Genomic DNA, 18,172 nt, shown 5'->3' with positions numbered 1-18,172 from the left:
CGCTTCGATGATCTAGGAGAACATTAGCCACAAAGGCATGAACATCCTCCGTGCCTTGAAGTTCATCCTCGCTAGCACCGATCCGTCTAGCAGAACCACCGCGACGGCGGCGAACACGTACTGAAACCACACCATTGTCGCTGTGGGGTGGAACGGTTCTATCTTCGGTGTCTCCAGGTGCCTGTTCTTGCAAAAATGCGGCGTCGCCGGCAGCACTGCTTGATGGATCAGAAACTTTTGGCCTAATATGAATAGCTACAAGAGTAATGCGGCCCACTTCTTCTTCACTATGCTTCCGTACAGAATCACAAGCCCTGTCATGCTTTGAATACCTACCAGAGTCGCTGAGATCATCTACCACGCGTTGTCCCCTTTGTTCAGTCGGTCCGGTTAAGGCGAGACTCGTCCCTGCCTGATACGCCATGGGTATAGAATTCATCGGAGGGGAAGCCATAGCTCGCTCTGTGTGTGTGTGTGTGTGTGTAATTCTGTGTGTCCAAACCAGACTTGATTTGTAAAGACTTGTATATATAGATGTATAGTATGGAGGATTATAGGGTCAGGGTATTGTGCGAGGAAGACACAAGTGTGATGGAGAACGTTGATTAGAAAATGGACGGTGGAGAGGGTTTTAGTGAGAGTGAGAGGAATAATGAAGCTTCCATATTCTGAAATCTGAACGCTGACAGAGAATCTGGTATTTGTGGGGAAAATATTATGAGTTGGGGTGGTTGTGTGTGAATGAGTAAACTGAATTTGAATATTTTGCTTCAAATTGATCATTTTCCAACGAGTTGATTCTGAATCCTTTCCTTATTAAAGTCGGATTTTCACTGACTTAAGTATTAGTTAATGCATACTCGAGAGAGAGGTTATTAACATTATAAGGGGACTAAAAGGCATAATAACGACTGCTAAGTACATAGTATCATGTACGTAGTACTAAGTACATAATCTATGTCTTTAGCTACGTCTTCTATGTCATCCAACTTTGTGCTGTCCATGTTTCTTCTTTTCATTTTCTCACAAGCTCTCCTTTTCCCTTTCTTTCCCTACTCTTATCTGGCTTAGGTGGTGGAGTCTCTCACACCCCTCTCAGTGAAGGAAATTGTTGTTGTTTTATCGAGAAGCAGAGCCAAAGCTCTCCGTGTAGGTGAGTTGCACTTTCTGTGGTATATAATTATGCCTATGTTATTACCCCCGTTCCACCACACACCATTCTATATATTCTTCCACCTGAAAATTTTGGTGTTTTCGACCATAAGAGAATAAACATTAATGGATACTGGATAGACTTTATTGCCTCTGCAGACTTATTCACCATCAGGTTTGGGATCAGTCTTCATCTATGTTTAAAATAATGTATTTGTACATCCGTTATCTCCATTAATTAATTTTATTGTCTCTTTATTTAGAAAATTCATGCAAGCTATATAAAAGGGCCAAATTCGATTAGATTTTTTTAGAACAATCACATGGGCAAGCTTCATCTGTCACAAAGAAATGTAGAAGCCATCAACTTTTACAAGATATCACTGATATGGGGTAAAAATTGAGCTGGGTCATGAGTGTTTTGTTCTTTGCTCTTTTTCATACTGTTTTATTGTTATTTTCCATATGAATGTTGGTCTTTGCTCTCTTTTTATTTAACTTATAAAATTTTTTCCACATTTTAGAGAGGCATGGACTTGGGTGTCAACTCAACAGAGAACTGCCACAAATGTTGGAATTACACCCAGCATAAGAAGTGTGATGAAAATTTAGGTTAAAGTAATAAATTCCAAGGTAATTAAGGTTTTCTCATTGCCATTTTTCCAATTCCTCATGTTTTAGAGCCATTATTATTAATTCAACTTATTTTTCCCTTTATGATTTTTTCCTGCATTGCTACTTATTTTCCTCCCCTTAATTTGAGTATCAAATCAAAAATTGGGTAAATTTGATAGCTTTATTAGCAGGTATCAATGAATATGGAATAGTAGAGAAAGAATCTCTGTAAGTTCCTTCTGCTTGTAATTTCCTTGCAATTTTACTAGGTATGTCGATACTCTTGATCAATGATGTCTCTATATATAGTTTGAAGAAGTTTATGTATCTTTACTTGAACTTTTGTGCTCAACAAAATGTTGAACAGGTCTTTTTGTTTTCTTTGTTTTTTTTTTTTTTCCATTTTTGATTGCAATCGTGGGTTATCATATAAGTTATTAGTATTACTGTGACTAAAAGATTGGTCTATCATGTATGACAAAATGAGAGGAGTATATGTGTTTCTGAAGCTTGCTATACTGCTATAACAAAACTTTTCATTACTTATGATTCAATTTGCTACTTGATCTTTCATATTTTTCAGTTGAAAGGTTCTTATAAAAAATCTTGGCAGGTCACTTTCTATGTTTTGTTGAAAAACGATTTTTATGCTAGAACATATTTGACTATTTATAAACCACCAACTTTCATCTATTTAACTTTCTATCACTTGCCTCTATTACTCTAAGCATATCACAGTTCTTCTCATTTCAAATCCACACCTCCGAATAGCCTCTCTTTTCTCCCATTTCAAAAAATTATTGGCAGTATGTTTTATTGCAAAGCTTTGCCCAATATTGTAACGCAATTAGATTTATAGGAACATAAAATTGAATTTGCAGTCAAGTTTGTGGGCAAGTTATTTGAATGGATTGGTGCAACAACACTTGGAATAATGTCCCCTTCAAAATATTGGAAGAATATCCCATTGTCTAAGATGCAATTGTCCCCATTGGAAATATACTGAAGACATTCTCTTAATGTTTGTTTGTCTTCCAGAGAGTCTTGGACCTAAAGAGGAACGAGAGATGGAGGATTCAGTCAATTTTGTCTTGGATTTTATGTTTTCTAATTCTTCTATTGGTTAAGCCCACCACCAACAGTGAAAAGCAATGTGAACTTCCTTTATCTGATGATACTCAAAAGATGTGCTAAACATGTTGGTCCCTTGATTTTGTCAAGCTGTCATTTCATTTCATAATGCCAAACAAAGATTCCATGAACATAGGTTCCTTCATATGGTTTTGCTTAGCACATTTTCATTATATTGCGCCCCTCTTCACTTTATTCTGTTTTATTGAATATAGTGCAGGTGTTTTTTTGGGTTTGAAATCAGATTGGAAGAGATTGGTATATAAAAGGCCCTTGACATATCCACGTGAGTATTACTGTGATGTCATGCTTGGATTGATTATTGATAGTTGATTTGGTTTGCCATTATATAGCAATGAAATAAGCTTGTAATAATGGAAAATGTGGAGACAAGTAGGACAGCTTAGGAATCTCAGTCATGAGGTAGATTGCAAGAATTTAGTTTCTTTTTGGTCATTGCTGCTTCAATTGCTTTAGTTATATATTCTTTTTCCTCCGGTTCTTTGTTCTCTTTTCTTATAAATTCATTTTTTGTTTGCAGATGTAATTGGAAATGAAATCTTTCATGAAGTACCAAAGCTAAAAAAAAGCTCTACCAAAAGGAATAAATTAACAAAGAACATTTTTTTTTACCAGCATCACAAACAAAGAACATTACTGGGGTTATTTCTTGATTGAAGGACAATGATCAAAATTCAATTAGTATAGACTAAACTCTTAATCTTTGAAAATTATTGTACAATCAATATTGATTGCTTTTCTCTTTTATGCGAACACATGCTTTGTCTTTACTACAAGGTTTTAAAGATAAGAGTCCAAATGAATATTTCTAATGCATATTTCTGTTTCTTATTTTTATTCTTCAAACTATAAACCTGATGTTTCATATGATATTACGTGCTTTGAGAGGGAATTATTCTATCAGACATGAAAATAGATTGGGATTTCATCCTTGTGGATAATTTTACTAGATGGTTCTTTATTTTATGCTACCTTGATTTCTTCTCTTCAATATTAAAGAATAAGAAATCCATTCTTTTACCAGTTAAAATAATAAAAACATTATCATTGATTCTGTTAAGAAACTCTTAGGTTAACACAGAAAATTTAGTTTCTTCAAAACTTATTATTTTTTGTGTCATTATCTTGAATACGGATGAGGAGGAAGATGATGAACATAGGGATCCAATAAAGTAGTTTCGATGTCAATTTTATTTATTTGTAATCATAGATGGATTATTAGAAAATTCCCGTAGCTATTTGTTATTCTATATTTTATAGGCGAAAGAAGTTGGAGAGAGGCATAGTCAGCCCGGGAGTTCGAGGACGTTCTTCTACATTGTAAGAAGCTCAAGATTTATTTGGTGATGTTGATGAGTTAACTACAGTCGTGCAAGCTTTGGAACTACTTGAATTGAATATAGAGACTAGCCTTGAAGATTAAGTTTGAGCCTTTTTTTTTTTTTTTTAAGATACATGACACAGATGATCGAATTAGCCTATGAGGCAGCTTAATATTCTTGAAAGAATGCAAATCTTCTGAGATATGCATAGGAAGATTGTTTGTTGGATAACTAAGGTATCTAATTTAAAACATTGATTTTCCAGTTGATATCAAAGGAAACCGCAGGGTGTGCTCCACTAGATGCAAGTGGTATAGTGTATGGAAGAGGAGAGTAATTTACATGCTTGAATGACTAAAAAAGGAATTATGGTTTTTTCGATTGATGATAAAGATGATGGCAATTTATGAATTGTCTCTCATAATATCATCAGATTTTTGGAATTGCATCATGTCCAGGAATTAAATTTTGATATCTTTCTTATTTATGAAATCAATATTTTACTAGGTTCTATTGTTATTTTTAACCTTATCTTGATTCCTTTTGTAGCTATGTATTTGAAGCAGGAGCACGTTCAACATGTTGAAAAATTCTTAGCAACCTGATGATGAGAATTGGGATAAAGATATTTAATATGAAATCATTAACCTTGTCCAAGTTTCCTTCACATTGCTTCCATTTTCTTGGCAAAATGTCTTGACATCAGAGCTTGACTTTCTTGATATACTATGTCATAGATTAATGTGCTTAAGTGTAGATCATATCCATTACTTTTAGCACACTAAATTACTATGTTCAATGTTTTATCAGCTCAAAATTCTGATAAAACAAAATATCAAGTAGTTTAAAACAGACTCTTTTAAATCACACATATAGAAGATAAAATTGTTAAACAAATTCACAAATAGATCTTAAACACATGAATCCATCCGACAACTTTTAACTAATTTAATCTATTGCAAATTGTTTTGATTGAAACTTTGCAATAAATTTAATTAGTTTTTCTTTTAAAATGCAAAAGATTAATATTTCCCAAATTAAAATAACTCTCTACATATGGTGTAACCTTTCCCGTGATGCACGGGGGAGAATTTTAGTTTTTTTATTAACGAAAGTAGTATTTTTTTATTCCTTTCTTTTCAATCTGTATAATGTTTTTTTAAAAAATTCATATAATAATAATTTATTAAATATAATTTATAATTTTATTTTTTTTAAAATAAAAATATAAACTTTCAAAAATACTCTTCATTTAATATATTATTTATAAAAAATATTAAAGATAGAGAATATAATAGAAATGGTAATGTTAAAAATGTATTATTAATAAAACTTTTTTTTTTGCCAAATGTCTTACATCTTAGGACATCAAATCTCTCCTAAAAATATCTCATAAATTAGAACAAATGGCTTATACTTTTTCTTTAGCTTCAACAAGCAGCCCTAACTTGAACCTGTTTTTTTAAGGGCTCCAATTTAATCCGCAACTACACTCGTAATTGGCACATAAATGTTACAATCTTAAAATCTATGGAAGCTAGGTTTAATTGAAGGGAGTAGTGTTTACATTTTGTACCCAACAATACCTTAAACATAACAGAATTATCTATAATAAAAAAAATACTTGTAAGAAAGTAAAGAAATATAACGAATTATTGTAAAGTCTTTCTCTTTCAAACTCAACAATAAATCTTTCAAAGTAATTAATTAGGTTGAATATGACTTGTATACAATTCTCCAGGAAAAAATTTTATAATCCCTACATTCATCCTGAATGTCTTCCCCTCCTTCATTGTGATTTCAGGAATTGGCTCCTGATGTGGTCTCTTCCATAATATATATATATATATATATATATATATATATATAAAATATAATCTTGTTTCCTGCTTGTAATGAGTTCGTTCCCCTCAAAATATGGATTTTTTTGGTACTTTTGAATTGGATTTTTTTTTTTAATTTTGGAGTTGATCATGTTGTGTGAGAAGAAATTTTGGAAGGGAAGAATATTGCAGGACTTTGTTCTAGATATTATATTTTTCTTAAATTTTTTTTAGATGGGCATTACAGTGTTTTCTCACTTTTATAATCATCAAAATAAATATAAAAAAAGTATCTACCCTTAACATCACTAATATCAAATCAAACAAACATCTAGTAATTATCCTTCCATTGCATTCCATTTCCTCTACTGTTATATTCTATTATATTCATAATCCTAAATTCTAAATCCTAATCCTAACAGCAAAACATCGTTATATTGCATTTCATTACTTGCCATTAAATTATAAATGGTTCAGACAATCCTGAACTCTAAACCCTTTCCCCCAACGGCTATGACCGGCAGCAAATAATTAATCAAGATTTTCATAGGAATTGAGAAGCTAAGGGTCCACCTTCGCTTTACAAACTGCGCACAAAGGGTGGTTGGAAAGCCAGGCATAGGAGCATTCCACATAGAACCCATGATTGCAACCTAGAACTAGTTGGGCTTGTTACTAGCTCTCGATCTTATCTAAACACACCGCACTTTCGCTCCCTGTCGCCAATTCCCTCTCAATGACCTTAGGCAACTTCTCTAGCTTCGATGCTGACAAGCCATTCTCTAGTGCGAGCCTAGACAATAGCTCGACCTATGAGTGATGATTGGTGACATATCAATGAAGGAACATGTAGATCACGAAGACAACAATGATCCTAATGTAGGGCAAGAAGAGTGCTAGGAGAATGGTATCCATCATTTTGGCAATTGTGGGATGTTTCGACTAGGGTAGAGAGGAACTGAAGGTACTGAGGAGGGAGTGTCACAAAATTTAGAGGGAGGTTAAGTCATTAAGGATGGAGACGCTGAGGAGGGTTCAATGGTGTTAAAGAGGGAGAGTTTCATACTTTAAAGGGAGGTTGAGTCGTTGAGAGAGACACTAAGGAGGGTTCAATAGCATTCAGACTTCAAAAGGAGGCTGAGTTCGTTCCCCTCAAAATATGGATTTTTTTGGTACTTTTAAATTGGATTTTTTTTTTAATTTTGGAGTTGATCATGTTGGGTGAGAAGAAATTTTGGAAGGGAAGAATATTTCAGGACTTTATTCTAGATATTATATTTTTCTTAAATTTTTTTAGATGGGTATTACAGTGTTGTCTCACTTTTATAATCATCAAAATAAATATAAAAAAAGTATCTACCCTTAACATCACTAATATCAAATCAAAAAAACATCCAGTAATTATCCTTCCATTACATTCCATTTCCTCTACTGTTATATTCTATTATATTCAGAATCCTAAATTCTAAATCTTAATCCTAACAGCAAAACATCATTATACTGCATTTCATTTCTTGCTATTAAATTATAAATGATTCAGACAATCCTGGACTCTAAACCCTTTCCCCCAACGGCGACGACCGACAGCAGATAATTAATTGAGATTTTCACAGGAATTGAGAAGCTGAGGGTCCACCTTGGCTTTACAAACTGAGCATAGAGGGTGCTTGAAAAGCCAGACATCAGTGCATTCCACATGGAACCCACGATTGCAACTTGGAACCAGTTGGGCTTATTGCTTGCTCTCAATCTCATCTAGATAAATCGTACTTTCGCTCTTTGCCACCAGTTCCTTCTTGATGACCTTAGGCAACTTCCCTAGCTTTGATGCCGACAAGCCATTCTCTAGTACGGGCCTAGACAACAACCTAAACATGTAGATCACAAAGATGACAATGATCCTAATGTAGGGCAAGAAGAGTGCTAGGAGAATGGTATCTATCATTCTAGCAACTGTAGGATGTTTTGACTGGGGTAGAAAGAAACTGAAGGCATTGAGGAGGGAGTGTTACAAAATTTAAAGGAAGGCTAAGTCACTAAAGATAAAGACACCGAGGAGGTTTCAATGGCATTAAAGAGGGAGAGTTTCATACTTTAGAGAGGTTGAGTCGTTGAGGGAGACATTAAGGAGGGTTTAATGGTGTTTAGACTTTAAAGGGAGGTTGAGTTGCTTGGCAATCGGTAGAGAAGGAAGGTCTTCAGAGGGAAGCTGAGTTAATGAGTCATTGAGGGACACGCTGAGGAGGGTTCAATGGCGTTCAGACTTTAGAGAGAGGCTGAGTTGCTTGACAGTCAGCGGACAAGGAAGGTCTTTAGAGAGAGGCTGAGTCTATGAGTTGCTAAAAGAGATGTTGAGGAGGGTTTAATTGTGTTCTGACTTTAGAGGAAGGCTAAGTCACTTGATAGTCAGTAGAGAAGGAAGGTGTTTAAATGGAGGCTCAGTTGATGAGTTACTGAGGGAGACGCTGAAGAGGGTTTAATAGCACTCAGGCTTTAAAGGGAGGCTGAGTTGCTTGGTAGTTGATAGAAAAGGAAGGTCTTTAATGGAGGCTCAGTCGATGAGTTGCTAAGGGAGATGTTGAAGAGGGTTCAATGGTGTTTAAGCTTCAAAGGGAGGCTAAGTTGCTTGGAAGTCGATAGAAAATAAAGGTTTTTAGAGGGAGGCTAAATCGATAAGTCACTAAAGGAGATGCTAAGGAGGGTTTAATGATGTTTAGACTTCAGAGGAAGGCCAAGTCACTTAGCAGTTAGTAGAGAAGGAATTGAATGAGATTGAAACCCATAATTGCAACTTGAAACTAGTTTGGCTTGTTGCTCACTCTCGATCTCATCTAGACACACCGCGCATTCACTCCCTGTCACCAGTTCCTTCTCGATGACCTTAGGCAACTTCTCTAGCTTCGACGCTACCAAGCCATTCTCTAGTGCTAGCCTGGACGGCAACTCAGCCTATAAGCGATGATTAGTGGCATACTAAAGAAGGAATATGTAGATCAGGAAGACAATAATGATCTTGAGGCAGGGCAAGAAGAATGTTAGAAGAATGATATTGATCATTCTGATGACTATGGGATGTTCCAATTAGGGAAAAGAGGAACTGAAGACACTAAAGAGGGAGTATTATAGATTTTAAAGGGAGGCTAAGTCGCTGAGGATGGAGATACTAAGGAGGGTTCAATGGCACTGAAGAGAGAAAGTTTCATACTTCAAAGGGAGGCTGAGTTGATGAGTCACTGAGGGGGATGCTAAAAAAGGTTTAATGGCCTTAAGGGGAGAGTTTTAGACTTCAAAGGGAGGTTGAGTCGCTTGGCATTCAGTAGAGAAGGAAGGTCTTCAAAGGAAGGCTGAGTTAAATAGTCGATGAGTTGCTAAGGGAGACGCTGATTAGCTTGGCAGTCGATAGAGAAGGAAGGTCTTCAGAGAGATGCTGAGGAGGGTTCAATGGCATTTAGACTTTAAAGGGAGGTTAAGTCGCTTGGCAGTTGGTAAAGAAGGAAGATCTCTAAAGGGAGGCTGAGTCGATGAGTTGTTAAGGGAGACATTGAGAAGGGTTTAATGGCATTCAGACTCCAGAGATAGGCTTAACAATCAGGAGAGAAGGAAGTGAATGAGATTGGAACTCATAATTGTAACCTAAAATTAGTCAGGCCTGTTGCTCACTCTCAATCTCATCTAGACACACTGTGCATTCACTCCCCATCACTAGTTCCTTCCTAAAAACCTTAGGCAACTTCTCCAGCTCTGATGCTGACAAGCCATTCTCTAGTGTAGGCCTGGACAATAGCTCGACCTGTGAGCAATAGTTGGTGGCATACCAAATAAGGCACATGTAGATCATGAATACAACAATAATCTTGAGGTAGGGCAAAAAGAGTGCTAGAAGAATGGTATCAATCATTATAGTAATTGTGGGATGTTCCAATAGGGGCAAAGAGAAACTAAACTGAGGAGGGAGAGTTTTACATTTTAGAGGGAGGCTAAGTTATTGAGGATGGAGACACTAAGAAGGGTTCAATAGCATTGAGGAGGGAGAGTTTCATACTTTAAAGTGAGACTGAGTTAATGAGTCACTGAGGGAGGCACTGAAGAGGGTTTAATGGCATTGAGGAGAGAGAGTTTCAGACTTCAATAGAAGGCTGAGTCACTTAGTATTCGGTAGAGAAGGAAGGTCTTCAGAGGAATGCTGAGTTAATAAGTCACTGAGAGAGACACTGAGGAGTGTTCAATGGCATTCAGACTTTAGAGGGAGGCTGAGTCACTTAGTAGTTGACAGAGAAGGAAGTGAATGAGATTGGAACCCATGATTGCAACCCAGAACCAACTGGGCCTATTGCTTGCTCTCGATCTCATCTAGACACACTGTACATTCACTCCCCGTCACCGGTTTCTTCTCAATGACCTTGGGCAACTTCTCCAGCTTCAACGCCAACAAGCGATTCTCCAGTGCTTGGCCTAAACACCAGCTCAACTTGCGGGCGATGGTTAGTAGCATACCAAAGAAGGCACATGTAGATCATAAAGATGATAATAATCCTAAGGCAAACAAGAAGAGTGCTAGGAGAACAATACTAATCATTTTGATGACTGTGGGATGTTTCGATTGGGGTAGAGAGGAACTGAAGGCACTGAGGAGGAAGAGTTTTAAATTTCAGAGGGAGGCTGAGTCGCTGAGGGTAGAGACACTAAGGAGGGTTCAATGACACTAAAAAGGGAGAGTTTCATACTTCAGAGGGAGGTTGAGTCGATAAGTCACTAAGGGAGACATTGAAGAGGGTTTCATGGCACTGAGGATAGAGAGTTTTAGACTTCAGAGGGAGGCTAAGTCACATAGCATTTGACAGAGAAGGAACATCTTCAGAGGGAGGCTAAGTTAATGAGTCACTGAGGGAGATGCTAAGTTGCTTAGCAATCGGTAGAGAACGAAGGTCTTTAGAGGAAGACTGAGCAAATAAGTCGCTAAAGGAGATGTTGAGGAGGGTTTAATGGCCTTCAGACTTTAGCTGAGTCGCTTAGCAGTTAGTAGGGAAGGAAGTGAATGAGATTAGCAGTTTCAACTTTGTATCGTATTCTTACTTTTTAATAAAATTTTTAATCTTTTTTTAAATTAACATTTTTAGTAAGGTTTGGATTTGGCAAAAGATATTCGTAATTAATTATGTCTCACCCAAATCATGTTAGTTGATGCTATTAAAATGTACTCTCTCCTCTTGTATATTAAGGATCTTATATAAGTATAATTTGAACCACTTTACAAGCTATTAGTTGATGGGATTACTTTATTTCAACTTGAAAAAGTAAGAGAGAGATAAAGAAATAATAATACATAATTTGTTTACTTTTTATTTTTTATTTCAGGATTATGTTTAAAATTTCACTTGCTTTTATTCCTCATATTTTTGTTGTATTCTTATTGATGAAGTTGATATAAATAACTTATAAATAAAATTGAAGGGAGTAGAAGATTTACTAGTACACAAACGAACACATCACTAGTTAGATTGTAAGATTGTTATTATTAATATTTATGCATTCAATCAATAATATATTTATACAATTGTATTTTATGTTATTTAGTATATAAAAATTGTTATTATTAGTATCACTATTATTATTAATTAAAAATCTACTTATTTAGATTTCGATAAAAATATATTAAATATAATAAAATCAAATAAAAAAATTATATTTTTAAGTATATTATCAATTATCAATTATATTTATCAAATATAATAAATACAATCCACTTAATATATTTTTGCAATCAAATTAAAATAAATAAATTTTTAATTGATAATAATACTAATAATAATAATTTTTTGTGAATTAAATATTAAATGATATATAAAAATATAAATATTCTCATTTGAGTGGAAACAATCAACTTAACTATATAATTTTAAGTATATAAATATTTTTTAAATAAGGAAAATATTTAGACACCTAGTTTTATATTTAAAAATTTAAATTAGAAAATAATACAGTTGCCAACAAAAATTAACATGAGTAAGCTCCCACCACATAAAATAAGTAATATAGTTTTGATTTTTACCGTTTTTACTGTAAAGTAAATATATGATTTTACCTACAAGTAACAATAATATTAAAAATAAAACTAAAAAATATTATTTTAATTATCCCAGATCAAGCACTTTTTTGGGCAAAAGAGTTTTAGCAACGAATATTTTCATTCATTTCTGTATTTTTGTCCTAAAATAATTTTATTTTTTTCAAATATTTTTTATAGATGTTCTTAGATTTGGGCCACCGCTGTAACTGTCCCTTTTTCCAGAATTTAGTAATCTCCTGTGACTCCTTTTCTTTTACTTACATTTTTTTCTTCTTCTCTTATCACCATTAAATTAAAGTTTTAACAATTCAGATTTAATTTTTATAAAATTATTACTTTAATTTTATAACAAAATATATAAATAAATTTAAAATATCAAAATTTGATTTAAAAAGTTTAAAATTATAATATTTTACTTATATTTTATGTAAAAATATAATAAAAAATAAATGTAAATCATTAAAAAATTTTGATCCAACGCTCATAAGGGGAAAGGAGAGAAACAAAACAGGATAAGGGAAATGGTGTCACCCTCTTATGCTATTTTCAACAAGTAACAACAAGGGGTGCTTATCTTAGTGGTTAGGAACTTGAATAACTTAACCTGAGGTCTTAGATTTGAGTCTCAAGGCATACAGCAATGTAACTGAGCATGCAAAGCATGTCTCGCCAATGGTGTCCGTGAAACCTCCTCAAAGAGGGTTCCACCTAAGCGAAGATCTGTATTAGTCTGGAGTAGATTGGGCGAGTAATGAACCCAGCATACTCAAACGCTGTCAAGATATCAAGTAAGAAGGCAAAAAAAAAAAAATCCCTAAGTTCTCACTCCATTGCCTTGCCTCTCAGACACATTTGGATCCACCTATTATGTTTATTACTCTGTATTTATTAGAGTAATGATGTCATAATCATTCAAATTAAAATTTTGGTTGTTTAGATTTAAAGTATTATTTTATATTTATTAAAATAAATAATTATAAAAAGTATAAAAAGTTTAATAAATTTTTTATTATTAATATGGTCTAAATTTAATTTGAAAAATTTAATTTAATATTATAATTTTTTATTTTTATATATTAACTATCAAGATATACTATACATAGCTCATATTTAATATTAAATTTTTTATAATTATGAAAAAAAATTATTTTGCTTCCAAATAACACTTCTCATAAAGTAAGGGTGTTCAAATGTTTGATTTGGTTTAGTTTTGAAAAAAAAAAAAACCAAGCCAAATCAAATCAATCAGTTTATTATAGTTTGAAACATATTCGATATTTCTTCTAAATAGTTTGATTTAGATTTGGATCAAATTTAAACTTTTATGAGATATTCTTTATATTTTTCTATATATATATATATATATATATTTTTTTTTTCATATTCATTAATAATTTTTAACTATTAATTACTATTTGCAATAAAAAATCTTGTAAACATAAAAGAATATTTTTTAACAATCAGTTAACATATTTGATTATTAAAAATCAATTTTATAAATTTATTTTGATTATAAAATTAAAAAATTATCATAAATAATTGTAGATAATATTTAGCTAATTGTAATATTTTTTACTAATGATTTACAAATAATTATACTCATAAAAGGTTAAAAAACCTTGGCAAATTTATTAAAAAAATATAATAAGGCTTAGTTTGATTGATTCAAGTTTGCATAGGCAAAAACCTAAACCAAATCAAACTGAACTAATTTGTTTTGCCAAAAAAACAAAGAGAGAGTCAAACCTCATTTATAATCTACTTTGATTGGTTCATATTAGTTTGGTTTGATATGATCGGTTTGGATTAGTTTTGAATACCCTTACCATGAAGAACCATAATAAAATTGGAAAATAGGATAGCAAATGCCAAAAACTAATGATTACTCGTTCCGGTCAAAAATATAAGCATTTTCTCTGAGCTAATCTTGATTTAAAATATAAGTAATCTAATATATGTAAATTTATTTCATATTTTACTTATTGTGTTTATCAACTTGAATTTTATATAAATTTATCTCTCATTTATCATAAAATATATATGTAAATGATAGTATGATACTAAAGGTACAAAGGAAAATAATATATATTCTTATGAGAATAAGAAATATTGGCATGTGGATTTTCTCAGGGAGTATGCTGTGATTGATGCAGGAAAACATGATTTAAAAAAAACATTTTAAATGATTTTTTCTAACTCAAACTGTTTTCAATTTAACGTAATCAACTAATTTTTTTTTATTTATTTTGCATACAATAACACATCCCAAGAACCATAATAAAATTGAAAAATAGAAAAGCAATCTCTTTTATTCTCCAATGTCTATTAAACAAGACAAATAGAAACTAATAGATTAAATGAGATGATAAGAGGTAATTCTTTTGAGTCCAACAACGCCCACTTAAATGAGCCTTCCAAAATTGTCTCAAGCCTGAAATACATCATCCCTCAAATTGAAGGTTCTCATGGATTGGAGGAGATTATTATGCACTACTATTAATTATATGATCCCTCAACATTCACGAGTTTACTAGATATAGAAAATGTCCGATGTTTCCAAAATGGAATAGCTAGACAAAAAAATATACATGTCATCACATGATCCGAGAATTATATTAGACGTTAAATATAGTACAGCATACCTTGGTTATTTAATTAATCTTTTCTCTTAGCGCTATATCCAATGTTGTGAGAACCGGACGGAGTTGCCCGTTAAGTAAAATAGTTTGGTTCAACCAATTAAACTAAATTTGTCTTTGGACCGGATTGAACCAGACAGTTTTCATAGAACCGGATTTAACCTAAAATTCAGGGGTGGGTCAACCCGATTCAAAACCAAAAATTAAAAAAAAGGACAAGTCGCTTAGATTTATAATTTCTCTTCTCTAATCTCTAATTTTCTTTTGTCTTCTCTTCTCTAATCTTTGATCTCTCATCCATGGCCTAAACTCAATCTCTTACTTCTTTTCCAACCTCAGCCTCTAACTCTAGCAGTCCAAGAATTCAACTTTTGGTGTTGAGATCTCAAGCACCATCGATAAATTAATGTTTTATTTATATATTTGTATATATAAATATTATTTTGATTTAATTTTATATCACCGATTCAACTGATTAAATCATAAAAATCGTGATTCATTATTCTTTTTGATTCGACATTCAATCCGAATTTCAAAACACTGGCTATATCTCTCGGCACTCATAATGATAGATTCTATATTTGGCTAGTTTCAAAAGAATAATGGTTGGGAATTGGGATACAATGAGAGAAGAGCAAGTTGAATTTTCCAACATCTGTGAACAACAATCTCTCGTAGCGTGAATTGTTTAGTGGATTTGTTGAATTAAGAGGAAGCAAAACAGAGACTCTTCTTCACTTATTGTCCTTGGGTGACTCGCTCTTTTTATCGCCTTCTCTGGAAATTCAGAGTGGAAAATTTGTCAAAATAAAATCCTTTTGGGAGAGCAAAGCGAGCTCGAGCCCCAAGGAAGGTGGCATCAAGACGCCTGATATGGGCCTGCGACATCATAGTCAATCACTTTTTTTTAACTAATTTATTTAAAATTAAAAAATAAATAATTTTCAGATGGTTTAAAATTTTTTAAAGATAAATTTATTTTGTAATTTTTTATAAAAATAAAAATTATTTTATGTCATGTTTAATAATTTTTATAATTTATGATATTTCGATGCTTTGTTTTTAAAAAATAATTTTATTTAGTTATTTTGAAATTTTAAGGTGTATTTTTTTTATTTTATGCACTTTTCTCCCATCTATTGTATCATATTATTTTTATAAGCTACTTAAAATAGCTGCTCAAAATAATTTTAAATACAATATTTTAGATTTTGATTATTTTAAAAAAATTGAAAAATATTACCTCCATAATATCTTTTCAAAAAATAAATTATTTTTTCATGAAAAAAGTTTAAACAGACATGTTTTATAATTTGAGAGACGGGAAAATAGGTCATGTTCCATCATAATGTTAGATATGTTTTATTTTGAGAAATTTGGGGGGAAATGACATCATCACCAAATTAATTGGAGAAAAAGACCTAATTCAGAATCTAGAATTTTGTATAATTTGTGTTATCTACCTTGTCATTGTATTATATGCAAACGTTGCTCTTGCCTAATAAGTTGGTGAATGAATTAGGGAAGAATAGCAGAAATTTCTTTTGGGGTCATACACAAAACATTTGTAATTTGCACTTGATTTCCTGGGAGCTGATCTCTAAAGCTAAATCTAATGGGGAGTTAGATATGAAAAAGTTGAGAAAACAAAATGAAGCTTTTGTGATGAAATTGGTGTTGGAAGCTACTTCCAAACGAGGAGACTCTTTGGGTGAAAGTCCTTAGAAGTAAATATAAATGTGGGGATGGCAATAAACTTTGTCAAGAAAAAGCAGTCTTCATCTCTCACCTAGTAGAGTATTTGTGATGTCTAGGAGAATTTCAAAAAGGTGTAGGCTGAAAAATTGGAAATGGGCATTCTGCTTCCTTTTGGTTTGATAGCTGGTCAAAGATGAATATTCCCTTGATCGATCTTGTACCGAGTTATGAGGGTTTGTTAACAAAGATGATGAGGTGGTTAATTATGTGATGGGAACTAGTGACTAGGATAGATGGAATTTAAGAGGCTGGTTTGACTCACACATTGTTGACCGTCTAACTAGAGTGAACCCACCTTAGAGGAGAGAGGAGAAGATAATACTATTGAAAATTTTCTTCTGTTAGTTCTTTTACTATTAAATTTGCATATAATTGTCTTCTTGCAAGTGCCCCCTAACAACAGGATAATGCTTGGAAACTAATTTTGAAATGGCCAGTTCTTAAGAAGATCAAATCTTTTATGTAGCAGCCAACTCACATGGAAGAGCTCATACTATAGTGCTTCGCACCCAAAGAAGGATTTAGTCCAATGAATGGTGTCCAGTTGGATGCAACCAGACGGAGGATTTGATGCATCTCTTTTGTGATTGTGCTATGCAATCAACTGTTGGAAATCTGTTCCTAAAGAGAGGCACAAGGGAGTTTTCTTTTACTTTAGGGAGTATATTGGGTTAAATGGGAGTTGAAAGATGAAGTAGGTCAAGCATTCGCAAGGAAAATCCCTTAGGCAACGCTGTTTAGTGTATATATATTGGGACATTTGGGTTAGTTATTAGTATTTTATTTGAATCAAACCCTGTGTGTATTCCTAATGATGGTAGCTCTAGTTTGTTTTGAGCTTGTATTGATAGAGACCTAGTTAATAATTGCTCCTTATTAAGAAAAATAGGAATAGGAAGGATCAAGGACAGCTCGATATTTGGACCTCTTTCAACTCCATGTTGATAGCTCTAGTAGAGAGAATGGGAGCAATAGATGTGGGGGGATCTTGTGAGATGGGAATAATAATTGGATTTTGTGGATTTAGCTGTCGACTTGCTTCGATTCCGCCGGCTGTAGTTGAGCTTATTGGTATCATACAAGTTCTACTCCCAATGTTGGGCAAGGGAAATCTAACCATGTTGAAATCTTCTCTAATTGCATTGAGGCCATGAATTTGGTCCTGAATGGGTGTGATTGCGACGACCTTTTTTGGGACTTGATTAAGAATCTAGAGCCTTCCTCTGTAAAGAGGGTAGAATTATTTTTAATCACATTGATAGTGACAAAAATAGATATGCAAATTTCCTCGATAGATTATCACACACTTTGGATAATAGTTTTTTGCCTCTTTAATCATCATTCATTTCTTAATCTTAGGGATGGAGGATAACGAAAGAGTAGAGTTTTTATTTGATTTTTGTTAGCTGTTCTGTACTTTAGTTTGTTGTTAACTATTGGTATCCACTTTTATTTCCCAAAAAAAAAAATATCTTTTGTGATTTTGTTCTTTTTTCTTCTTTATTATGCAATTTAGGTCATTGTCCCAATTAATTCAAGAAAAATGGCATTTGCAGACTAATCAATTTGACCCCACATGTTAAATTTAAATTTTGACCAAGAATTTCATTTAATGTTATATTCCTGTATCTAATTGAAAATTTT

At 33.0% G+C, this 18,172-nt stretch overlaps 1 long non-coding RNA gene across 2 annotated transcripts; it reads left to right on the top strand.

Annotated features, from left to right (window-relative positions):
* LOC129314336 (uncharacterized) lies at positions 1-4,739 on the top strand. Of its 2 annotated transcripts, XR_008594077.1 has the most exons (5): positions 1-426; positions 1,072-1,153; positions 1,677-2,965; positions 3,114-3,184; positions 4,180-4,739. It is a non-coding gene; the product is annotated as an uncharacterized LOC129314336 (long non-coding RNA). The 2 variants fall into 2 exon arrangements; XR_008594075.1 differs by having other exon boundaries at positions 1,677-3,184.
* The last annotated feature ends 13,433 nt before the right edge of the window (positions 4,740-18,172 follow it).

Source organism: Prosopis cineraria, unplaced genomic scaffold, assembly GCF_029017545.1.
Source record: "Prosopis cineraria cultivar Desert tree isolate PC_DT_omini unplaced genomic scaffold, ASM2901754v1 PC6, whole genome shotgun sequence".
NCBI lineage: Eukaryota > Viridiplantae > Streptophyta > Magnoliopsida > Fabales > Fabaceae > Prosopis > Prosopis cineraria.
This window is presented reverse-complemented; position numbering and strand designations above follow the sequence as displayed.